At 35.9% G+C, this 27,650-nt stretch overlaps 1 pseudogene; it reads right to left on the bottom strand.

The window, feature by feature from the left end:
• Nucleotides 1–17,441: 17,441 nt before the first annotated feature.
• LOC100928186 lies at nt 17,442–27,418 on the bottom strand (annotated as a pseudogene).
• Between the last annotated feature and the right edge of the window lie 232 nt (nt 27,419–27,650).

Genomic DNA, 27,650 nt, shown 5'->3' with positions numbered 1-27,650 from the left:
AAAAATGTCCAAATGTCTGCTAAGCAACATCAGAAGCAACAATAACAACAATGACAATGAAACTGTCAAAACAGCCCCCTTTATTTGAACATACCATGTGGTCATTCTTATTTTGTCTGATAATTAAGGGAAAATTTCTTTACACTTATTATCTCTTTCTTCTTATCCATCATTTTAGAAAAAGTAAAGAGAATTAAGGAGAGGAAAACAGGAAAAAAAGAGAACAGAGAAAAGGAGAGCAGAGGAACCTGTTGAAATTTCTAGGGCAAGGCATATTGGAAGAAGATGAATTATCAAGGTGCTGCCATGGAGATATTAAGAGAAGGCCTAGACAAATTTTTAAAATCACTTATATCCAAGTATGTTTCCTTTAAGAGAAACACATTCCATCCCTCTGAGGTTTTAGTTAACAAATCTCTACCTTAGTTAATGATCTTCAAGAAATGGTGGAGAGAAATTAACTGCTGGTCACCATAATTCAGGAAAGGCCCTAAGACATTTATTGACCTCATGCCCAGTTTGTGGTAGGAAAGCTAAAGCAGGGCATGGCACAGATCCAATAATATCCCACATGAAGAAATGTACCCCTCCAAATTTCAGTATCAAGAGTAAGATCATATGTGCCCTAGTTTAAGTGTTTTTATTTCTTACAACAATAATATTCTTTAAGTTAAAGTAATCCCACAACCAGTGAAGATCAAGTCTACTCTGTAAGTGCTTTTCTAATTAATCAATAAATTAATAAGCATGCACTAAGTGTCTATTTTATGTCGGGCATTGTTCTGCATTCTAAGAATACAAGGACAAAAATAAATGATCTTTGTATTGAGGGAGAAGCATGTAGACAGATGTGTTAAAGATTTATATAATTTAAATGCAATGTGTAAAGAGAAATTCTAATAACTTTTATGAAGCAGCATTAAGTTAAGACTGATCCAAAAAGTGATCCAGGGGTTTTAAGAGATGAAGGCAAAGCGAGGATTTTTCACACACACACATATTCAAACAACAACAAAAATAAATTAGATAAGATGGGGAATTTGGGCCATTATATCAGGTTCAAGAGGGGAAGAAATATGAAATCAACCTCCTCTCCCCCCAAACCAATAAAAACAAACAGCAAAAATCCCTTTTGATCAATGTGATGGACTTCAAATGAAATGGATGTATATATTACAAATAATGGTGTGGAACTGGGGACAATTATCTTAAATAGAGGAGCTAATAAGAATGGTTTTAAAATATCAGTTTGGCAGGTGTATGAAAGATGATAAGAGATTGGGTAGATGACCAAATGGTTGACATTTGCAATAATCTGGTTGGATGAGAATGAGAACCTGAAAAGAAAGGATATTAATTTGTGCATTGCTCCAGAGTTAGAAAGGGCAGGACATGGCAATTGTTGAATATGAGAAATGAGGTGAAGTGAAGATTTAAGGATAACTGACAATGACAAAAATGGTTGACTGGAGGAACAGCAGGGCTGATGATGAAACTAGTATTATATATTCCAAATTATAGAATATTTTCAAATAATGTCATATTAAAATTATTTTATAAATTTGAAAACTCAGCACCATACAGACAACATGGCTTTATCAAGGTTTAAAGGCTACTCCCTCAAACTTTATGAGATCCAAGGAAATTCTTTGTAAATAGTACCATGAATTTTTCTTATCCACATTCGAAAATTTGACCAAGTGAATCCTCAAATTGATCAATTTAATTTATCTATTGACTCTGTGATAAAATTAAAAATTCAGAATAGAAGATAAGAAACAACAAGTTTAGATTTTGAAGTGTTTCATATCCTGCATCTAACCAATGCTGCTATAGTATTTGGACACAGCTCCCCTCTCACTGACTGTCCCCATAAACAGAATAATACAATACACACATCCATATGGGTGTGCATACACACATATAATCTATATGTCAACTGGTGTATTTGTCTAGCACAATCTAGAACTATACCCAAAGGGCTATAAAAATCTGCATACCCTTTGATCCAGCAGTGCATTACTTTGTCTGTATCCCTAGAAAATCATAAAGGAGGAAAAAGGATCCATATGTGCAAAAATGTTTGCAGCAGCTCTTTGTGATAGTAAATCATTGGAAAATGAGTAGATGACCATCAGCTGAGGAACAGCTGAACAAGTTGTGGTAGATGAAGGTAATGGAATATTATTGTTCTATAAAAATGATGAAAAAGCTGATTTTACAAAGAACTGGGAAGATTTACATGTGATGCTGAATGAAATAAGCAGAACTAGGAATACATTGTACGCAGTAACAACAATAATATGCAGTGATCACCTATGAAAGACTTGCTTCTCAGTGGTTCAGTCATCTAAAGGAATTTGAAGAGACTTTGGACAAATGCATCTGCATCTAGAAAAAGAACTAAAGAGACTGAATGTAAATCAACACATGCTGCATTCATTTTTTTTCCTGTTTTTTTTTTTTTTTTCTTCTCTCTCATGTTTTTTTTCTTTTGTTCTGATTTTTCTCTTCCTGCATGATTCATAAAGCAATGTGTGTTAAAAACAAATAAAAAAATAAAATAAGAATCAGAACAAAAAAGAGAAAGGAGGCCTTATCAAAGAAACTTGCTCTAATCTTTTAAAATTACTATTACTAATTGTATTTCACCTCTATTTATTCTTTCTTCTTTCATCCTGTCCACCCTCAAGAGTTTTGGTACTTATCACTCCCTCCTTCAAAGTGCCCTCTGTTTTATCACCCTCCCTCTTTTCCATATCCCATTCTCCTCCTATTTCTTATAGGGTAAAATAATTTTCCATACCCATATTGAGTTTGTATGTCATATCTTCTTTGAGTGAATTTTGATGAGAGTAATGCTCACTCACTCTATCTCATTTCTCTTTCTTTCCCCTCTCCTATAAAAACTCTTTTTGATTCTTTTTTATGACAATTTGCACCATTCCATGTCTCCCTTTCCCTATCTCCCAGTACATTCCTCCCTCATTCCTTAATTTAATATTATCCTTTCATATTTAAATAACATCTGAATCCTCTGTCTATTTATATTCCTAAATTCCATGATAATGAGAAAGTTGTAATGAGTTACAAGTATCATCCTCCGATGTAGAAATGTAAACACAAATCTTATTAAGTCATCTATGGTATTATTTTCCTGGTTGCCTCTTTATGTTTTTCCTGAGTCTTGAATTTGAAAATCAGGCTTTCCATTGATCTCTGATCTTTTCATCATATATGTGCTTGAAAATCCCCTATTTCATTGAATATTCAGTTTCCTCTGAAGAATTTTACTCTGTTTTGTTGGATAGGTGATCCTTGGTTGTAATCCTAGCTCCAGTGTCTCCAAAATATCATGTTACAAGCTCTCCAATACTTTAATGTAGAAATAACTAAATCTTCTGTAATCCTGACTGTGGCTTCACTATACTTGAATTCTTTCTTTCTGAATGCTTGCAATCTTTTCCCCTTGACCTGGGAGTTCTGAAATTTGGCTTTCATATTCCTGAAAGTTTTCCTTTTTGTTATGTCTTTCAGAAAGTAATTGGTTGACTCTTTCAATTTCTATTTCACCCTTTGCTTACATAATATTTGTAATGGGCTGAGGTTTGAGTTGATGCACTGAGGTCCCAAGTACATGAGGCTAAATAGTAATTGGGCTATACTCTATTAATATACATGATTGGATAAAGAATGGTCCCTGCCCACTCCCCGTGCAAGTCCTGATGTGTTGTATAGGAAATGACGATTTTGGTGGGTGGAGGCAGAGAGAGAGACAGGAAGAGAAGCTGGGAGAGATTGGTCCTGGGTTCGAGACTCCGAGCTGCTGGTTGTGTGGCTGCTGGTCGAGCTAGCTTCTTGACTCAGCTGCACACATTGCTATCGCCGATTCTCTTCTACCTCCTATCCTTCTTCACTGAGAATAAAGACTGACGATTTTCCCCTAACCTGAAATCCTGTCTCCTGCTGATTTAAAAATACACGATCTTCACATTTGGCGCCCAACGGTGGGAACCAAGGACTGAAGAAGTCTCAGGTGACCAGGAACTTGGGTGAGTATTGTTAATAGACAAATAAGGAACTTATTTTCTTAAAAACTAAACCAGTAATCTTTTTTTTTGGCTAAAATGGGACTAATGCTAGCTAAAGACTCTCCATCCCCGCCCCTAGCCCCACCCAAGAGTGGTGCTATAGAAAGCATGATTAAGCTGATAGAAATACATGGGTTACTTATAACTTGGGAACAGATAGCGAGATTTGTGGGTATATTAAACTGCATCTCCCCTTGGTTTGTAGAGGAGGAGCAGATCTCTTGAGATAACTGGTCCCAGGTTGGACAAGAGATGTCCATGCATTTCAGAGAATGTGGTCCCCATTCAATTTCTATCGAGGCATTTTATTTATACAATATATTTCAGTTAGCACTAAGAAACCCTATCCCTAGAAGAAAGAAAAAACCTGTGGCTCCTTCTACTCCTCAAATTAGCCATGATATTAAGGAGGAAGACTAATAATGATATTAAGGAGGAAGAGATTAATGACCATATCCCCACAGGGCATGGAGACTTAAGTGAGCAAGGGTGTGGTGACCTTCCCCCTCAGGAGGCAGCTTCAGCCCCACCCCAGGAGCAAGTGATTGTCTCTCCTCCACCAACTCCACCCTCCGGGATGGAGGGAGGAGGGGCAGTGGGGGGGGCAGTGACAGCACCAGCACCTCCCCTCCAGCATCTAATCATGAGCAGACTGCAAGAGGGCTTAAGGAAGGCCAAAGAAAAGGGTGTGGACATCCGCGAGCTTCAGCCACTTATGTTTCCTGTAATTTCCCAGTCTGATGCCTCTGGTCAACAAAGTCGAAGATACGCCCCTTTTAACATAGAAATCATTATAGATCTTAAAAAGGCCTGCACTATTTATGGGGCTACACCAGCTTATGTTAAGATGCTATTACAGAATTTGGCTTTTGAAATCTTGACTCCAGATGACTGGAAATATAGCAAGGGTATGCCTAAAACCTGGACAAAATTACATGTGGCTTTCTGAATATAGTGAGCTCTGTAGGATACAAGCCCAACAAAATAGTCAAAATGCTGTTCATGCTGCGATCACCTATGACCTACTACAAGGTATAGGTCCATATGCAGACGTCACAGCACAGGTTAATTATTCAGTAGCAGCATATGAGCAAATTGCTGCTAATGCTATCAAAGCGTGGGCTTCGATTCACAATAAAAATGACAAAGGTGAGACCTTCACAAAAATAATGCAAGGGCCAGATGAGCCCTTTGCTGACTTTGTGGGACGTTTGCAGACTGCTATCACAAGAACTAATGGGGAAAATCAATCAACAAATGTTTTAATAAGGCAACTTGCTAAGGAAAATGCTAATAAGGTGTGCAGAAGGATTATACTAGGCCTGCACAAGGATGCTCCTTTAGAGGAGTTCATAAGACGCTGTGCCACAGTGGGCACAAATGCCTTTTATAGCCAGACTATGATGCAGACTTCCAAGATCCCAACATGGGTAGAAGGGTGCTTCGGCAAGGGATTTCCAGAGAGACACGTCAATGCTTTCAGTGTGGTAAAGTAGAGCATCTGAAAGGTCATTTGGTATAAGGCAGAGTGAAAAAGGGTGGGAGAACAAGACCCAGTATCCCATGTCCAAATGAACAGAGCTCCATTGGGCCTCAGAATTGACAGGTTCAAAATGGATGAGGGGCCCAGCCCCAGGGGCCCAGGAAAACACTTGGGGCATGATGGCAAGCCAATTGCACCCAGAGAGGCCTAGATGGCCAATACCCAAATGACCAATCAGCCAGGAAGCCATATGATGGCAGAAAGGGATTACACAATCAATCAGCCAGGAAGCAACCTGATAAGGAAAGGGATTACAATTAGGAGAATAGAGTTGTATGCAGCTGAGACAACTGAGATACCCCTGAGAGGTGAAATCTGTTCCTCTCCAGCCTATGGATCCCTTTCCTCCAGGCACAGTAGGATTGACCATTTTACCTCCTGAGAGTACATACAAATCAGTGTCCATCCCCATACTGATGTGGGAAACTGGAGAATGTGTAGATAATATCCCAGTCACCAATACAGGCAAACAATGTGTGACTTATCACCCAGGAGAAATAGTAGCATCAGGTTTACTCATACAGAATCCTAATAAGCAGCCTGGTGATGTCACCCAGATTCTGATTCAGATCACAAAAATCCAGCAATTACTGACAGCAGATGTAACAACTGACCAACCTATGCTCACAATCTATATAAATGGCCTTCCATTGGAAGGATTGATAGACACTGGTGCAGATTGGACGGTCATTAGATGGTGCCAAGCTGGCCCAGTCACTGGCCAAAGATTAAGCAGACACCTACATGTCTGGGTAGGAGGATCAATAGTAGCTGAAGTTAGTGCTGTCCTGATGAGATGGACTTTGAAGGCAAACAGGAGATTTTACTCCTTTTATAGTTGAAAAATCATCAATCTGGGAAGAGACGTTTTACAGCAATTAGGGTTAAAATGAGTACTTGGTTTTTTAAGCAGGGCTGCTGTTGAAGGCCTGCCAACTTTCACCTGTTCCATCCAATGGAAAACTGATACACCAGTTGGATAGAGCAGTGGCCCTTAAGAAAGAAAATTCAGGCCTTATTAGATATAGTACAGGAGCAGCTTGACAGACACTTAAACCTTTCTAAGTCCTTGGAATTCCAGTGTTTGTTGTGAAAAGAAATCTGGAAAATGGAGGATGTTAACGGATTTAAGAAAAGTGAATGAACAGATGGAAACTATGGAACTCTTCAGCCTGACTTCCATCTCCTACTCAGTTGCCTAGAGAATGGGCCTTTGGCTCAAGATATTAAGGATTGTTTTATTCTATCCCTCTGATAAGAAGGATATGAAAAGATTTGCCTTTTCAGTGCCCAGCGTTAATTTTACCTGAGCCTTATAAAGATAGAAGGACAGTTTTGCCACAGGAATAAAAACAGCCAAATTATGTGTCAAATGTATGTTGCTGCTGCTCTTGCTCCAGTAAGAAAAGCATTCCCAAAAGTTATGCTATTACATTATATGAATGACATTTCGGGATGTGCACCTGAGGAGCAAATGTTAGAGGCATGTCTACAAAAGACCATAAGAAACACTAAGGAATTACAAATTATACTAACAGAAAAATTCAAAGACATGCTCCTTTTCAATATTTAGGATATGAAGTATACCTTAAGGTGTTAAGTTCAAAAACCTCCTTAAGAACAGAAAAGTAAACAATTGAATGATTTTTCAGAAATTAAGAATATCAATGGATGCGACCAGTGTTAGTTTGATACCTATCAATTAAAACCGTTATATGACATTTTAAGGGAGACAGTGCTTTTAAATTCACCACGCCAGCTTACAAAAGAAGCTCAAGAGGCTTTGAGAGAAGTTGAACTGGTTTTATCCAATGTGGTTGAAAGAGTATTCAAAACCCTTGGAGATACAGTTTTACATAAGAGACACCCACAGAGTCCTTCATCAAGGATAAGTGTGATAGAGGGGTGAACCTCCCGCACAACCAGAACAAAGCTTACACCCTCCCAGTGCTTGTGGTAGAATTTTATTAAAGGCCAATAAGCAGCAGTACAATTATCTGGGACAAGACCTGACAAGATATACACCTTTTATACCAATACACAAATTAATGTGTGTTGTGAGACCATCCCAGAGTGGTAAATTTTATTAGCCATGGCTCCAAATTTTTTACATGGGTCTCCATTAAAGATAACTAGACTATTACATAATTGGTAATGGATTCTTGAAGAAAGTTTTAAAGTTGTTTAAGGACCAACTATCTTCACGGATGCATCCAAACATAATATTTGTGCTGTGTACTCTCATGATCTAACTATAAAAAGAATAGTCAGAACTCCTTTTCAGTCCACTCAGCAGAATGAATTGTACGTGATCATCATTCTAGCTCTTACTTATTATCCAGGAGACATAAATATAATATCTGATTTGGCCTATTCAGTAGGTGTGGTACAAAGAATTGCCACAGCCCAAATAAAATTTGCAGCCTCTAATATATATCAGCTCTTTTAAGAAACTTCAAGAGCAAGTGAGAAAGCATCCAAGTAAGATCTTATATTAATGTCCATTCTCATAGTGGACTTCAGGGTCCTATATTTGATGCAATTCAAAGGCTGATAGCCTTCTAACTATGTTGGTCAATACTTTTGTTCCAAGGTCAGGCATCTCATTCTAAATATCATCAGGCTGCTCGAGCTTTACGTTTATAATTTGGAATAACAAGAGTGGAAGCTAGGAACATAGTAAAAGCCTGTACGGCTTGCCTTCCTTTCCACGCTCCTACACTGCCTCCAGGGAAGAACCCTCGTGGTTTGAGACCCAATGAAATCTGGCAAATGGATGTGACCATTATAAATCTTTTGGTCGTCTGTCTTTCATCCATGTTGTGGTAGAACCTTTTCAGGATTCACTTTTGCAAATGCCAGCAGCAAAAAGAGACAGCCCGAGTGGTCACTGAATTCCTCATACAAGCATTTGCCATTATGGGTGTGCCACAAGCAATAAAAACAGACAATGGTCCTGCTTATACTTCAAAACATTTTGCACACTTTTGCGCACAGTATAAGATTTTACACACCACGGGCATACCTTTTAATCCTCAAGGACAGGCAATAGTGGACAGGAGAAACAGAGATATTAAGATGCTCCTCAAAAAACAAGAAGGGGAGCCACAGGTAACCCTAGAGAACTTCTAAATCTAGCTCTTTATACTATTAACTTTTGAATTTTGACAAAGATGCAACTGGTCCAGCGACAGGTTTATAACCCACGGAAGGTCAGTGTCCAGGTGAGCAGCCCACTATCTTTAGATAATTGCCAGGATGTGGAGAGACCCAGAAAGTGGTGAATGGAAAGGACCAAATAGGCTAACTGCTTTGGGAGAGGGTTTGCTTGTATCTCTACAGGTGGGAAGGAATCAGATGGGTGTAAGGCCATATTGCCTTGTCCATCGCAGAGAGACGGAGCAGACCACTGAAACAAAGGAGAAGACCCAAGAAATATCGGGTGGTTCTGTTGCTGATTGTGCTCACCATTGAAAGAGCGTGGCAGTTATGGCGTTTGACTCATGGACATCAAAGATTGTTGGACTTCAAACCCTCAAGAATCATTGGATTCTCTGAGACATAGGATCGAAAACCCTCAGGAATCATGGATTCTCTGGACATAGGATTGAAAATCCTCAGGAATCATTGGATTCTCTGAGACATAGGATTTGAAAACTCTCAGGAATCATTGGATTCTCTGAGTGATAAGACATTCAACACTTCAAAATCTGCTGGATTCATTGGATTCCCTAACACATAAAAGTTTTGAGGACTTCAAAACTCAGGGGATCATTGGATTCCCTGACATGTGAAGCAATGGCAAAGATTGGTTTTGGACTATCTCTTGGCTGCTGAAGAAGGTGTATGTGTGGACTGTTGTTTTAATACCCACCTTCTAGGACTTCTGGTGATCTTTTCCAACACCATGTTGATTTATATTGTTTGCTATTCCGCTACTTGTGTGTACAATTCATGTTTGTTACACCACATCGAGCCTCACTGACTGGGAGGGTCATCCCAATAGCCTCTGTGTTATTGCTATGTGCTTGTGTAATACCTCCCATGCTGATGGGTTTGCATAATAGACCCTTCAGCCGAAAACCTCTAGCAACCCCATTTCCTTTGGTGCTTTTCATCTCCTTCCTGAGATGTCAGGGTAGGGCGTGATCATCTCCTTTTAGTGCTTTCACTGCCTTTTCTGAGAAGTCAGGAGGCTGTGATCACCTTTTCGGTGTTTTCACCTCCTTCTCTGAGAAGTTAGGAAGGCTGTGATCACCTCCCCTTGGGGGCTCTGACCTCCCTGAGGAGTCAGGGGATGGCATGACCACCCTGTGTTCTAAAATAAAAGAAAGGGGAGATTGTAATGGGCTGAGGTTTGAGTTGATGCACTGAGGTCCCAAGTATGTGAGGCTAAATAGTAATTGGGCTATACTCTATTAATATACATGATTGGATAAAGAATGGTCCCTACCCACTCTCCATGCAAGTCCTGATGTGTTGTATAGGAAATGACGATTTTGGTGGGTGGAGGCAGAGAGAGAGACAGGAAGAGAAGCTGGGAGAGATTGGTCCTGGGTTCGAGACTCCAAGCTGCTGGTTGTGTGGCTGCTGGTTGAGCTAGCTTCTTGACTCAGCTGCACACATTGCTATCGCCGATTCTCTTCCACCTCCTATCCTTCTTCACTGAGAATAAAGACTGACGATTTTCCCCTAATCTGAATTCCTGTCTCCTGCTGATTTAAAAATACACGATCTTCACAAATATTAGTACAATTTTCTTTGCTCACTTCTTGAAAATGATGTCCAGGCTCTTTTTTTAAATTAAGACTTTCAGGTAGAAGAATAATTTTTAAAATTATCTCTCATGGATTTATTTTTCAGGTCACTTGTTTTTTCCAATGACATAGCTCACATTTAAATTTTTTTTCATTTTTTTTTGTTTTGCTTTATTGTATCTTGATTTAATATAAAATCATTAGCTTCCATTTGCTCAATTCTAATTTTTAAAGGAAGGAATTTCCTCAGTGAACATTTGTACCTCCTTTTCCAATTGGCCAATTTTGCTTTTTAAAGGATTCTTCTACTCATTAGCTTTTTGCTTTTCCTTTTACACCACTTTCAATTTTTTTTCCCTAATTTTCCTCCATTTCTTTTCAAAATTACTTTTGAGCTTTCCCAAGCCCTAAGCCAAATATTTATTTTTCTTGGGGGCTTTTGGGTGTAGGCACTTTGACTTTGTTTTCAAACAAAGTGTGTGGAGGTTTTCTTGGGGGCCAGCCTTAGTCTCAGTTGCAATAAATAATTACTTCGAAATCTCAGCCAGCTGGTAAAAGTTGCAAACGTTTATTTCTCCTTCTGAATTAGCCTGGTTAGTTGAGGCCTATCTCTCTGCCTGGCTCCAAGTGATCTTGTAGCTTTGTCCTTGGCTTCTGCCTCTGCTTTCTTCAGCCTCCAGCCAGCTCCAAATCGTGGCTTCTCAATCTCCAGTCTGTGGCGAGTAGTCTTTTCTTCCAGAGTGTTCTGTCTCAGAGCCCTGTTGATGTTCCAGAGAAATTCCTCTCTTGCTCCAAGAGCTTCCTTCATTTATGTGATCTCCCAAAGGTTAACTCAACCTTCTGGAGGGAGAGGGATTCTGGGTTATCTCCCAGAGTGCTCTCTGGTCCTAAGGAAGGTGTGAATTCAGCTCTCATACTAGCCCTGAACTCTCGTGTGAACTCCATTGAGTACTTAGATATTTGAGCTCTCTAAAGGTGTGAACACAAGCATTGTTCAATCAGTTCCACTTAGTATCTTGTTTCAAGTTCTGGCCCAAAATAATTCTAAGATTAAATTAACCCCAATGTCTTTAACACTTTGTAAAGAAATGTCTTAACAATTTAGTAAAGATTCCAACAAAAGTGTGTTTTCTAGTTTGTGTGTTTTGATCTTCCATGGCACCATAATAAGTTTCAATGATCAAAAACTTTTTTTTTGGTTCATTTTCCTAGCCTATTACTCAGCTTTTAACACTTTGTTGTTTCTGGGATGGAGGAGATGTGCAGTTGTTTTCAGAGATCCTTCTAGGAACCTGACCATAAGCATTCTTTTCTGCTCTGCTGCTGTTAGGAATTGTCCCACACCCCTGTAACTGTAAAAATGCAGTGTACTAAAGCAACAGAGTACACTACATTTTTACAGTTACAGGGATGCAAAGTCCTATTTTTCTGATCCTGGGGCCACTGGGTGGGGTCTGGGCTATGCTGGCATGGTTTGCACTGGGATTCAACTCTGGGCTCTCATTTTGGTTCCAGAGACCTTTTATGTTAACCTTCCAAGTTTTCTTTCATGTCTCTGGGCTGAGAGCTCTGGAAAGCACCAGAACTGCTCTTGATTTAGAGGTCCCACCTCACTGAACCTAGAGCCTGGGTCAGGACTGGGTCAAGGGTCAGAGCTATGCTGGCATGGCCTGCACAAATCTGCATGCTGTATTCCCACTCTGGTGCCCCAGACCTTTTCTGTTCACCTCCTAAGTTGATTTTGGCTACAAAATATTCTACTCCTTTTCAGGTGTTCTGATGTTCTAAAATTTGTTTAGAGTCATTACTTAAAGAAATTTGGAATAGTTTGGGAGAGAGGTTGGGTGGGTATCTGCCTTTACTCCACCATCTTGACTCTGCCACTGTTTAGGTAATTTAAATCACCAATTAAAATTCCCAATTTGCATTGTAGCCTATTCATCATTCTATTCAATTTTGGAAAATTGATTTTGTAGGGACAAAACTTGTCAAAGATAGAAATATGAAAAAATTAACTCAGATGGCTTCCTACACAGTTGCATATTGATAAGATTTGAAAATATAATTTCTCCCCAAAAATCTAACTATGATTTCTAGCTCATTTTTAGCATTTTATTAACTTACTTACTTCCTACTCTTCTTGCCCTATCATGACACCTACACTCTCAAAGGCAAGGAAAATAGCTTGAAAGCTTTACCATGTTCTATCATTTTGAAGCAGCTTTAAGGCTGGACTTTCCCAGATACACTGTGCATAATTACCCAAGGCTAAGGAAACACAAATAGAGTTTTCCCAATTAGAATAATCATTAGCAACTCATCTGTTTGGCTCTGGGAACATATGAATAAAAAACATCACATAGACCTTAGTTCTGTACCATACATGTTCTATTTTATGAAGATAAGAACCAAATGGTAGAACAGTGCTTGCTTATACAGTTCTTCCTTTTTATCCCTTTAAAATTTGAAATAAAAGATTGCTTTACTTCCTTCAATGAACTGATAGTTTATGCCCCTTCTAAGATATTTTATACATTTTAGTACTTGCAACAAAGACTTTTTTATGGGTTCATTTTTTTTTCTTCCTAGAATATAAAGACTTTTTTAAAAGAAATTTTTGGATTTATCTTTTAAGAACATTACATGAAGTTTCAAGAAACAAATGTTTGCTTTTTAAAAATCCTTTAGAAAGATGAAGTAGTATGCTAAAGTAAAAATATGCTTGATCTTGAGTACTAATCATAACTGTATCATTTAACATGCCTATTTGTTAAAGGATTAGGCTAAATTATCTCTTCAGTTTCTATTTATTCTTTGCTTTGTAATCCTTTTCTAATCTAATGTTCCTTATCTTGTAAGTGGCAATTCTGAATTGTTATCACCAAGATCTTTTGCTGCTGTGATCTTTTTTTTTTTTCTTTTCAAATATATGAAATGTCTTGTTTAAGCAAATTATCTTCTTATCACTATGTGGCTAGAGTGCATGTCGAATCCAAACATTGTTTTCAATATATTATTAATAAAGGTGTACAATTGAATGAAAAATATGGGTGTAGAACAAATCAAAATGATAAATAAATTAACCATCAATTAAATCAGGCTTCATTTTTTTAAATCGGCTATTGGCTGGATGATGTCATATTGCAGGGAAAGGAGAATATTTTATCTTTTGTTGAAAATAAAACATAATTTAAAATAGAGGAAAAGGAGGAGGAGGAGAAGAAAGAGGAGAAGGAGGAAGAGAAGGAGGAGGAGAAATAGTAGCTAATGTTAATATAGTTTTTTAAAAATATTTACTAAACTTGATCTGTGTGTATTTATCTTATTCAAAAATTGGGGAAAAAACCAATTTCTGTGCATTGGTTAGGTTAAAAAAAATCAATTCTCCCTTTAAAGTATACATTTATTTCTGATCTGAGCATTGATGATCTCAACACACTGAAGCACTAACACATTGAACTGAATAATTTATTACTTTTTTTAAAAGCATGCTTTATTATATACAGCAACATGTTACTGATGCATCTATCTCTAGTTGTAAAAAAAGACTCATACCTTTTAAAAAGCTGTATCCAGGGATCCCATTCATATGTAGGATTTTATGTTTGCTGGTAGATTAAAACAAATGCCTTCTTTCTCTATGTAGCAATGTATGCTAGGTGTGTGTATCTTGAGGATAAATCTGTGAGATGCTTCACATAAAAAAGGAAGGCTTTCCCTCCCAGTCTTTCATCTGTCACTGCATATCCATTGTTGGGTGACAAACAGGTTCTTCTCTTAGGGCAATTGATGTAATCCATTTTCACTGAGACCAAACTGTTGTCAAGAAGAGGTTTTCCATTTTCCCTTTTTCATTATTTGATGAGGTGAAAGGAAAAATATTATGAGGTGAAGTGAGGTTCTCAAAGTTCATTTTATTTATCTTAAAATTGTAAGAAAGTTGGAACATTTCAGCATGATATATAAGATAGGACTTTAATAACAAAAATCCCTTGGCAAGAGGACATTTGGGATGCACATTTATTAAAGCTTTTCCTGAAACGTTGGTAACCTTGATATCTTGTTTTTATTCAACTCAGTTTCTAAGATTAAAAAAAAGCAGCATTGTGAGTGCAGATAATAAGTTTCATTCATTTACAATTTCTTCAAAAAATCTTTGCATACTGCAATAAAGAGTTTGAAAATAAATTGTAGCTAAGAATGCTTGAACCACTTTTTCCACAATGACACAAAACAATTTTTAATTATATACAAATTTCTTTTATAATTTTATCTTGCATCAGTGTGTTGTTTGCCCCTACAAAATTGTATGATTTTTTTTAGATATCTTATAATTCCTTTCAAATTGTATGCCAATCTCCTCCCAATTATCACTACATTGTCATTAAATTATAAAATATGCTCAGAAAATGCTTGTAAGTTTTTTTCTTAAAAGGAAAATAGAAATTACAATAAGCACTATGAATTGTAGTGCAAAGCACACTGGATGGGAAATCAGAAGAATTGATTTTGAATATCAGATATGACAATATTTGAAGAAATAAGTTGTTCCAAAAAACACTATGCAGTACAATCAGCTTCCTCCCCCTAAAACTGGGACAATGTGGTATTTATACTTCCTATTTCACAGGATCATTATGAATTAAATGTGTTGCAAGCCTTAGCAAATTGTTAACTGTAATGGGCTGAAGCTTGAGTTGATGCATGGAGGTCCCAAGCACATGAGGCTAAATAGTAATTGGACCATACTCTATTAATATATATGCTTGGAGAAAGAATGGCCCTCACCCACTCTTTGTTCAAGTCCTGATGTGTTTTATAGGAAATGATGATTTTGGTGGGTGGAGGCAGAGGGGAGGAAAAGAGGTGGGGAGAGACTGCTGGCTGGCTTCCTGTTGCAATTACACACATTGCGATCATGATCCCCCCTTCACCTCCGATCCCCCTACACCTCCGATCCTTCTTCACCTCTACTGAGAATAAAGATTGAAGATTTTCCCTTAACCTGAATTCCTGACTCTGGCTGATTTTAAAATACCAGTCATCATAGTTAACAATCCTTGAATACCAAGACAAATCAAATTTCTCAAAAGTACTAAATAAAATAATAAATTTTATTCCAGATTGAAATTTAAACTCTTTATTATATAAAATAAATGTTACTATATAAAATAAAACTTTCATATTTTATATAAAATATAAAATAAAATAAAATAGGTTTGCATTTATATGAAGCACCCCCAAATATTAAATTTGAATACATAAACAAACATTTTCACTTTATAAGTGAGTTTAATATATTGGCAAGGCTACTATATAAGAAGTGAGTAGACATGGAATTTGAGTCATTAATTGATTGCTTGAATTTGGCCAAGTCCCTATGCCTCCATTTATTTTCTTGAAACATCATAAATAATGGGGGAGAGGGTTTAGATTAATTAACATACAACTACCCTTAAATGCTCCAATTATCCCATATTTAGTCAAATAAATAGCTACTTACTTGAATCTGGATAGACAACTCACTTTAGTTTCAGTTAAGTTAAAACAGGAGCATTATAACAATAACATACCCCATATGTATTGCTTTTAAATACAAATCTCTATATTAGTGATCCAGCTTCATTGTTAGAATCATTACAATCTGTTAAGTCACTAGAATTGGTAGAAACAATGCATATGCTAACACTTTTGAGAATTCACACATTAGCTCACACATCAGTTCATAAGTTTGGAAGATTAAAAGATTCAGTATGAGATTCAAAAGTTTACACTTCCCACAATCCCACCCTCTCAGAGGAGGAATTAACTTTAGGGTTCACACCTTTAAGAGATCATATATAAGACGCTCTTAGAGCTTCAATGAAGAGATTTGAAGAGATTGAGTCAGTGGAGTCAGTCAATTGAGGAGATTGAGAAGCTAGAGACTGCAGTCAGGCAGAACTGGGGATTCAAAAGAGGAGAACCAAGATTCAGAGAGAGCTGGAGGCTGAAGCTGCCAGACAAGCTGCAAGAGCTCTTGGAATCAAGGAGGGAGATAGGCTTCTAAGAAAAATAACCGGGCTATTTTGAAGGAGACAATAAAGGATTTAAATGTTTAACATCTGGCTGCATTTGAGGTGATTATTGATTTGAACTGAAATGAAGACTGCCTCCAGAAAACCTCCCCAAGAAACCTGCTCCCAGAGAACCATTATATTTTAGAAAAGAGAACACTACACTTCTTGACAACAGTAATCCTTATTTAAAATCTCTACAGTGTTAGCATTAGCATACATTGTTTTAGAAGATCCCAACTGAGGTTATAGATTGGCAGACTATGAGATTTGCTTTTATAATAGAAATTAAATTTTCCTTAGGGGCCAGATATTGAGATAAAAGTAATTCTGTGTAAAACTTTGTATACCACATCACTTGTTCTCTAGGATAATAATGAAGATCATATAAATATAATATATAAGTCTACAATTTTGATATAATTTTATAATAAAATTTAAATAAATAATATTCCAAACCAAAAAAATAGATCTTTACAATTATTGGATTATTTAGACTTATAAGGCTTTAACAAGGTTATTCATACTACCTCAAAGATTAGTAATCCTGATTATACTAAAGTGTATTATATCAGTTTTTCAATATTGATCTGTTTTGATGTGACCTTGTATCAAAATTCAAATAACCTCAAATACAGTCAATCATATCTTGTCATCAATAATAACTAAAATCAATATAATGGTCCATATACTACTGGATTAAATTAATATTAACTGTCAATTCATAGTATAGTCTCCCATCTTTATTCTCCATTGAGTTTTCACATTTGAATTTTGGTTTTTAAAACCATGTTTCAAAGATCATAATTTAGTACTGAACAATTTCTAACTATAGTACCCATAATCAATTTCTAGCTATATCCTGTTTTACCCTCAAGCCTGAAAACATTAATATGAACCTAGCTGCTATGTTTCAGGCTTCTCAGATTATATTCATTATAATATTTGAGTACACAAATCTGGTGTGGAAAGTCTTCAAAATAGCTGAATTTCTTCACCATAAGCACCCTAATAAGATCCATTTTTTTTTTTTAGGAATTATTGGATAGTGAGCAATTTTGTAATAACTATGCTTTAACTACAGTATACCCACTCACAATCCACTTCAACTTCTGAACATTTGATTTAAAGCAGTTGTTTGATGAGTATTCAGTTAGGCATTTTGCTACAAGTTTCTGCCAGAAGGTCAGATCTTTGACATTTATCATGGAATGTTTTTGAAGATATTCTATTCCTTCTGTCAATTCTATAAATTTCTGTGCTTGTATCTCCAGTGCAATTGTAGAGAAGCTGAAAACAGATGGCTTTGCTTTAGAAAACATCATCCTACAGTAGCATGCCTTAAACTGAGCTTCCAGTCTTTCAAAACTCAGGTTCTTTCTCTTTTCAAATGGTAATTTTACATAATTAAGTGAATAATAAAGCTATAGAAACTAAAAGAACTGAAAGTACCTTTAACTTTGGAACATAATTCTAATAGTCTTTTCCATTCTCATCAGGTCAGAAACTGTGAATTTGTATTGGTTTATTTGGATCAAATCAGCAGCTAATGGGATATTTCTTTCTTATATTGTTGATTTCATAGCCAGATAAAGCAACTGTCAATCCCATGCCACTGAGTGCTGAGGCCATCAATAGTGTTTAGAAAACAAATGAGACATTTTTTTTTCTCCTTAAAAAGGGTCTAGAGTGAAAGAGGAAAAACAAAAGAAAATAAGTTATGAGAAGAATGTGGACACATTCAACAAAAATAGTGCCCTGATAAAAGGGAAAACAATGAAAAAAGTTCATGGAAAATTGTCAAGAGACACTATTAAGGCATATCTTTCTGAGAAATTTCAGTATCTAATTCAAATGACAGCAAAAAAAAAATGGAAATGATCTTTGAAGATTTCAATAATAAACTATGGTTGTCTTTCACTGGTAATGGAACCCAAACCTAGGACACTAATGCAATCTCTAATGGTTATAAAGTAGAAGTCACATGCAAACACACACACAAACACATACACATACACACAATGAGAAAGACATCTGATCTACACTAAATATACATAGAAGTTGTTCAATTTTGATGATAATGAGAGAATGATTCTTGTTATCTAAAACAGGAGGGGAAAGTAATAACTGAGGAAAATCTTGGATATTATTAATGCCTAAAAAGATGATTAAGGAAATATTATTAAGCCTATCTCCAAATTATTTTTATAATTTTATGTGAACAATGTATATGCATTTAAGGACATCTTTGTTTTAAATGTAAGGTGAAATATTTTATAAATAATATTTTAGGACGGTGGAGTCAAGATGGCAGAGAATAGACTGGTCTTTGTCAGTGGTCTTCCCGGATTCCCTCAGATCAATAAAATATCAAGCCTCTAAATGTGTTTTGGAGGGACAGAACCCACAAATATTTGGAGTCTAACAAGTTTTCAGTAGAAGATATTTTGGAACAATTCAAGAAAAGTCTATCTCAATCAGGTAAGGGAGGAGGGAAGGAGAAAGCTGTAAACCAGGGCAGACATAGCTCAGCCTAAGGAAAGACAGGTCAAAAGGACTCTGTCTGCAGGGGAACTCTTATGAGAGGCTCTTAGCCAAAAATACAGCAGCATTTGCTACTTTGTCCTGGTCCCAAACCAGTGGATCAGCAGACTAGCTGTGAGACCTACAAAACAAATACAGAAGGCAAATAAGTGAACCACTAAACACCAGCAAAACAAGTGGAACTTGATCACACACAAGAAGGAAGCTGCCAGCACTGACCTTCACACAGAGTGCTGCTGGCTCCTATAAAAGAAGTTTGGGACAATATCCCTTTATCCTAAGAGAATACCAAAAGCTTTAAAAATGAACAAAAAAGCAAAAAAAGCTCTGATAGCTTTTATAGAAGGGCAGGGAAGAACACCTCAAACCCTGAGAATACTAAAGGCAAAGCACCTTCAGATGAAGCATCAAAAAAAAAAAAATTGATCTCCATCTCTCAGAAAGCTCACTTGGAAGAAGTCAAAGAGAAGTTTAAAAAAAGAGAAGAAAAATGGGAAAAGGAAATGAGAACTCTGGAAAAGGAAACATAGAAACTGCTTGAAGAAAATCACTCATTAAAAATAATTTTGGTGAATGGGAAATAGAAAACAGCTATTGAAAAACAAAATTTGTGAATTGAAAAAAAAATCCAAAGAACAAAACAACTCATTCAAAAGTTCTAATGGCCAAATGGAATAGAGGAAATTCCATATCTCTAAATGCTTAGTTGAATAATAAAAAAAAAAAGCTCAATGAATTGAACATGCAGCTAAAAATTCCAGAGAAGAAAACAAATTAAAAATCCCCAATTAAATGCCAAAATTGAAATTCTGAAAATAACGGGGGAGATTAATAAAATTAAAAATAAGAAAGGAGGTAAAAAAACTAATTGAAGAAAATAATTCACTAAAAACAAGAACTTAATAAATGGAAGTGAATGACTTAATGAGATACAAAGAATCAGTCAAACAAAATTAAAAATGGAAAGAAAATAGAAATGTAAAATACATTATTGGAAAAGCAACTGTCCTGGAAATTATATGAAGGAGAGGCCATCTAAGAAGTATTGGCTTAACTGAAAAACTTGATGGAAAAAAGAGCCTAGAGAACATCTTTTAAGGAATCATCAAGAAAACAGCTCTGATGTCATAAAACCAGAGGGTAAAATTGTCATCAAAATAATTCACCAATCATTTCCCTTTTGAAAGAAACCCCAAAATAAAAACCCCAAGTAATATTGTAGCTAATTTCCAGAATTATAGTATCAAGAAGAAAATATTGCAAGCAGCCAAAAAGTAACAATTCAATTACTGAGGATCCACAATTTAGAATTATTACGGAGCTGGCAGTTTCCACTTTAAAGAACCAAAAAGTTTGGAATATGATATTTGAGGGCAAAGGAACTCAGACTGCCATCAAGAATCAACTATCCAGCAAAATTAAGCATTATTTTTTCAGGGAAGAAAGATGGATATTCAATGAAATAGAGGATTTTTGATAGAAAGACCAGAGGTAAACAGAAAATTTGATCTTAAAATACAGAACTCAATAGAAGCACAGAAAGGTAAAATGTAGAGAGCTGAAACTCTGAAAGGTGTGCTTGAATCTGAGACAGCAGAGCACTTAAGGCTAATTACCTTCTGGATTGTGAGATATGGTTATATATACATATATTTAGATGAGATGGTGAAGTGATAGCTCTTCTCACAACTGGTGTTTGCTAAATATGTGGTGGTGAGGTAATTGTCAGCAAGGATTGCAGGGGTGAAGGGAGAGAGGTCAGAGAACTGCAGCAGGACTAGCAGGAGAGAGACTTCAGCTTCCAGACTCCAGAGTCCAGGATTCTTCTCTAATGAGCTGAGTGGCAGATTTCCTGCTTCCTTCACTTCTCCTAAAGACCAAGAACTTTGACTGATCCTGACTCTGACTGATCCTGAGGCCCTTTGGAGAGCTAGCCTGGAAATTATAGTAAAAAGGAAAGGAAAAATAACTAATAGACATTATCAGACATATTTTGTTTGATATAGAAACTTGTCTCATCCTACAGGGAGAACTAGGAGGAGAAAGGGAAAAGGTAAGGGGGAGGTAATAAAAGGGAGTTCAAAAGTAGAAAGGGAAAGGAATAAGAAATGGGGGAGAGGCTGTAAGAAGGAAAGGCAGAGGAGGGAAGTGGTGATCAGAAGCAAAACACTGGTAAGTAGGAAATGATGGAATTGAAAGAGAAATGTGTACCTTGGGAAAATAAGAAGACAGGGAATACATAATTAATAATTTTAACAGTGAATGTAAATGATATGAACTCTCCCGTAAAATTGAAGCAGATTGCAGACTGATTTAAAAGTCAGAATTCTACAATTTGTTATTTTCAAGAAATATTTTTTATTATAACATTTTATTTACAAGATATATGCATGGGTAATTTTTTAGCATTGACAATTGCAAAACCTCTTGTTCCATTTTTTTCCCCTGCTTCCCCTCACCATCTTCCCCAGATGGCAGGTAGATCAATACATATTGAATATGTTAAAGTATATGTTAAATATAATATATGTCCATGTCCATACAGTTATTTTGCTGCACAAAAAGAATTGGACTTTGAAATAGTGTACAATTAACCTGTGAAGGAAATCAAAAATGCAGGCCAACAAAAATAGAGGGATTGGGAATTCTATATTGTGGTTCATACTCATTTCCCAGAGTTCTTTTGTTGGGTGAAGATAGTTCAACTTATTACTGCTCTATTGGAACTGATTTGGTTCATCTCATTGTTGAAAAGTGCCACGTCCATCAGAATTGATCATCATGTAGTATTGTTGTTGGAGTATATAATGATCTACTGCTCCTGCTCATTTCACTCAGCATCAGTTCATGTAATCACTCCAGGCCTTTCTGAAATCATTCCACTGGTCATTTCTAACAGCAATAATATTCCATAATATCCATATACCACAATTTATTCAGCCATTCTCCAAGTGATGGGCATTCACTTAGTTTCCAGTTTCTGGCCACTACAAGGAGGGCTATTTATAGCAAATATTTTGTGGTATCAACAGTTATTTCGAATGGAATTTCCCTTTGTATCTCTTGCTGTTGGAATTTGTTGGTGATGTATAAAAATACTGAGGATTTATGTGGATTTATTTTGTATCCTGCAACTTTGCTAAAGTTGTGAATTTTTTCTAATAGCTTTTTAGTAGAATCTCTGGGGTTCTCTAAGTATATCATGATATCATCTGCAAATAATGATAATTTGGTTTCCTCATTACCTACTCTAATTCCTTTAATCTCTTTCTCAACTCTTATTACTGAGGCTAGCATTTCGAATACAATATTAAATAATAATGGTCATCGTGGGTAAACTTGTTTCACTCCTGATCTTACTGGGAATGGTTACAGTTCATCCCCATTACATATTATGCTTACTGATAGTTTAAATAGATGCTCCTGACTATTTTAAGGAAAAGTCCATTTATTCCTATACTCTCTAGTTTTTTTATTAGGAATGGATGTTGTATTTTATCAAATGCTTTTTCTGCATCTATCAATAGATCAATAGATGATCATATGTTTTTGTTAATTTGGTTATTGATATAGTCAATTATGTTAATAGTTTTCCTAATATTGAACCAGCCCTGCATTCCTGGTATAAATTCTTCTTGGTCATAGTGTATTATCCTGGGGATGGTTTTCTGTAATCTTTTTGCTAGTATTTTATTTAAGATTTTAGCATCAATATTCATTAGGGATGTTGGTCTGTAATTTTCTTTCTCTGTTTTCAACTTACCTGGTTTAGGTATCAGTACCATGTCTGTGTCATAAATGGAATTTGGTAGAACTCTTCAATCACTATTTTTTCTTTTCTTTTTTCTTTTTTTTCAATCCTCCTTATTTTACTTTATTTTATTTTAAAGCTTTCTACTTACAAAACCTATGCATGGGTACTTTTTACATCACTGATTCTTGCAAAACCTTTTGTTCCAAATTTTCCCTTCCTTCACCCTGCTACTCACTCTAGCTGGCAGGTAGTCCAATACATGTTAAATAGATTAAAATACATGTTAAATCCAATATATGTATACATATTTTTACAGTTATCTTGTACACAAGAAAAATCAGATCAAGAAGGAAGAAAAAGAAAAACTGAGAAAGAAAACAAAAATTCAAGCAAATAACAACAGAGAGAGTAGGAATGCTATGTTGTGTTCCACACTCTTTTTCCATGGTTCTCTCTCTGGGTGTAGATGACTCTCTTCATCACTGAACAAGTAGAACTGGTTTGAGTCATCTTATTGTTGAAGAGAGCCACATCTATCAGAATTGATCATCACATAGTCTTGTTGCTATGTGCAATGATCTCCTGCGTCTGCTCATTTCAATTAGTATCAATTCATGTAGGTCTCTCCAGGCCTCTCTGAAATCATTCTGCTGATCATTTCTTTCAGAACAATAATATTCCATAACATTCGTATATCACAATTTATTTAGTAATTCATTAAGTTATGGGCATCCACTCAGTTTCCAGTTTCTTGCCACTACCACAAGGGCTGTATCAAACATTTTTGTACATGTGGGTCCCTTTCCCTCCTTTAAGATTTCTTTGCCCAGTAGAAACACTGCTGGGTCAAAGGGTATGCATGGTTTGATAACTTTTTCAGCATAGTTCCAAATTGCTCTCCAGAATGTTTGGATTTGTTCACAGTTCCACCAACAATGTATCAGTGTGTCGGTTATCTCACATCCCCTCCAACATGTGTCATAATCTTTTCCTGTCATTTCAGCCAATCTGAGAGGTGTGTAATGGTATACCAGAGTTGTCTTAATTTGCATTTCTTTGATCAATAGTGATTTGGAGCACCTTTTTGCCCCCTTTTTCTTTATTATTATAGCTTTTTATTTACAAGATATATGCATAGGTCATTTTTCAGCATTGACAGTTGCAAATCCTTTTGTTCCAACTTTTTCCCTCCTTCCCCCCACTCCTTTCTCCAGATGGCAGGTTGACCAATGCATGTTAAATATGTTAAAGTATAAGTTAAACACAATATATGTATACATGTTCAAACAGTTATTTTGCAGTACAAAAAGAGTTGGAATTTGAAACAGTGTACAATTAGTCTGTGAAGGAAATAAAAAATGAAGGCACAATCTCTATTTTTTCAAATTGTTTATATAATATTGGAATTAATTGTTCTTTAAATGTTTGCCAGAATTCACATGTAAATCCTTCTGGTCCTGGGGATTTTTTCTTAGGGAATTGATTAATAGTTTGTTCTATTTTTTTTTTTTTTTTGAGATGGGACTGTTGAACCAATTTACTTCTTCCTCTATTCATCTGGGCAAGTTATATTTTTGATGGTATTCTTCTATTTCATTTAAATTATTGAATTTAGTGGCATAAAGTTGGGCAAAGTAACTCCTAATTATTGATCTAATTTCCTCTTCATTAGTGGCAAGTTCTCCCTTTTCATTTTTGCGAATAACAATTTGATTTTCCTCTTTTCTTTTTTAAATTATATTTACTAAGGGTTTATTTATTTTGTTGGTTTTTTCATAGAACCAATTCTTAGTTTTATTAATTAATTCAATATTTTTTACTTTTAATTTTATTAATCTTTTATTTTTAAAAATTCAAGTTTTGTGTTTGATTGGGGGTGTTAATTTGTTACTTTTCTAGCATTTTTATTTGCAAGCCCAATTCATTGACCTTCTGTTTCTCTATTTTATGCAAGTAGGCCTCTAGAGATATAAAATTTCCCCTTATTAATGCTTTGGCTGCATCCCACACATTTTGGTAGAATGTCTCATCATTGTCATTTTCTTTGGTGAAGTTATTAATTATGTCTATGATTTGCTGTTTCACCTCATCATTCTTTAGTATGAGGTTATTTAGTTTCCAATTATTTTTTGGTCTATTTTCTCCTGGCTTTTTATTGAATGTAATTTTCATTTCATTTCATTGTGGTCCAAAAAAGGATGCATTTACTATTTCTGCTTTATTGCACTTGAATTGAGGTTTTTATGTCCAAATATAGGTCAATTTTTGAATAAGTTCCATGAACTGCTGAGAAGAAAGCCTACTCCTTTTTGTCTCCATTCACTTTTTTCCAAAGATCTATCATATCTAACTTTGCTAGTATTCTATTTACTTCATTGACTTCTTTCTTATTTATTTTGTGGTTTGATTTATCTAATTCTGAGAGTGCAAGGTTGAGATCTCCCACTATTATAGTTTTGCTTTCTATTTCTCATTGCAGCTTTCTTAATTTCTCTTTTAAGAATTTAGATGCTACACCACTTGGTGCATATATGTTTAATATTGAAATTGCTTCAATATCTATGCTACCCTTTAGCAAGATATAGTGCCCTTTATTTATTTTAATTAGATCAATTTTTGATTTTGTGTGATCTGAGATCAGGATGGCTACCCCTGCTTTTTTGACTTTACCTGAATCATAGTAGATTCTGCTTCAACCTTTTACCTTTATTCTGTTTGTATCGCCCTGCTTCAAGAGTGTTTACTGGAAACAACACATTGTAGGAGTCTGTCTTTTATTCCATCTGCTAACTGCTTCCTCTTTATGGGGGAGTTTACCCCATTCACATTTATGGTTAAAATTACCAATTCTATATTACTTGCCATCTTGTTAACCCCTGCTTATGCTTTTCTTCTTTCTTTTTCCCTTCCCACCCTCCCCAGTATTAAATTTATGAGCACCACTCACTTCTCATAGCCCTCCCTTTTTAGTATCCCTCTCCCCCTTAAAGTTCCTCCCCCCCTTTCTTACCACTATTACTCACAATTTCTGTATTCCCTTCCACTTAGCTTACTCCTTCCATTTTCACTTTTCCCTTACCACTTTTCTATGAGATGGGAGAAGTTTCACTGTAAATCAAATGTGTCTAATATTTTTTCTTTAAGCCAATTCTGATTAGAGTAAGATACACACTATGTTCATCCCCCTCCATTCTTTTTCTTTGATATAATAGGGTTCCTTTGCCTCTTTGTGAGATGTAGTATCCTCACGTTACCTTTTTTTCTGGTACATTTTCCTTTCCACCTCTGGTTTCTTTATGTATCTTTATAACAGAAATATAGTTACCAAAATTTACTTTTGCCTTTTTACTTGTTGCTTAAGTTCTATATTTGGAGATCAAACTTTTTGTTTAGTTCTGTTTTTTTCATCAGAAATAGATGAAATTCACTTCTTTCCTGGAAAAAAAAATGCTCATTTTGGCTGGGTAAGTTATTCTTGCCTGCATACCCAGTTCCTTATCCTTTCAAAATATCAGATAGCAGGCCCATTGATCCTTTAATGTGGATACTTCTAGATCCTGAGTAATCATTATTGTGGCTCCTTTATATTTGAATTGATTTTTTCTAGTTGCTTGCGGTATTTTTTCCTTTGTCTGATAGTTCTCAAATTTGACCACTATATTTCTTGGAGTTTTGATTTTAGCTTTCCTTTTAGTAGGTAATTGATAAATTCTTTCCATGTCTATTTTACTCTCTGTTTCTATAACATCTGGGCAGTTCTCTTTAATAATTTCCTGGAAAATAGTGTCCAGGCTCTTTTTTTTTCTTCATATTTTTCAGGAAGTCCAATAATTCTCAGATTATCTCTCCTAAATCTATTTTACAAGTCTGTTTTTTTTCCCAAGAAGGTATTTGACATTTTTTCCATTGTTTCCTTTTTTTGGTTTTGCTTGACTGATTCTTGTTGTCTCCTCAAATCATTCAATTCCATTTGGTCAATTTTAATGAATTATTTTCTTCACTCACTTTTTCATATCTTTTTCTAATTATCCAATTGAAGTTTTAAGTGAGTTGTTTTGTTCTATGGACTGTGTTTCCATTTTGCCAATTTTATTTTTAGAGGGCTATTTTCTTTTTCCAATTCATTAATTCTGTTTTCCTTGAAGTTGTTTACCTTTTCCAATTCACTAATTCTGTTTTTCAAGGATTTGATTTTTTTATCCACTCTATCTTTAAATGAGTGGTATGACTTATCCAGACTCTCTTACCAAGCTTCCCTTTCCTTTTCCCATTTTTCTTCTAGCTCTCTTGTGAGAGCCTTTTTTAAATTTCTTCTATGAGAGTCTTGTGTATTGAGGATCAGATCATGTTTCTTTGGGGGATTCATCTGGAAACAGTCTGTTTTTAGTCTCTTTAGGGTTTTAAGTCTGCAATCTATCCATATAGAAGCTATCAGTAGTTAGAGACTTTTAATTTTTTGCTCATTTTGTCAAGGGAAGAATTGAAGAAAACAAACTAACAACAACAACAACAACAACAACAACAACAACAACAAAACAAAAGAAAACAAATTTAGTCTTTTTTTTTTTTTTTTGGGGGGGGTCACTGGATAGTCTTACCAGGCTTCCTCTACAGTCAGCAGGGGCCAGCAGTAAGGCACTTGCAGGCCAGCACGGGCTGTGCTGAGTCTGCATTCTGAGATTCTGATAGCATGCTGAGAGACTCTGGGTGGGTTTGGCCAGGTCCCAAGAGACCCTAGCTTTTTAGGGTTATAGTCTTTGCCCCCTGTGTTTATAGTGTTTCTGCTGAACTACTGCTTGCAGCCAGGGCAAAGTAGCCACACTATGGTAAAGTTCTCATCACTGAAATGTGTGAGATTACACCCCACTCCCCTCAGGTCTCCTCATTGTGAACTGCCTCCTGTAC

Source organism: Sarcophilus harrisii, chromosome 1 (genome assembly GCF_902635505.1).
Source record: "Sarcophilus harrisii chromosome 1, mSarHar1.11, whole genome shotgun sequence".
NCBI lineage: Eukaryota > Metazoa > Chordata > Mammalia > Dasyuromorphia > Dasyuridae > Sarcophilus > Sarcophilus harrisii.
The sequence above is the reverse complement of the archived record's forward strand: the minus strand, read 5'-3'. Positions and strand labels throughout refer to the sequence as shown.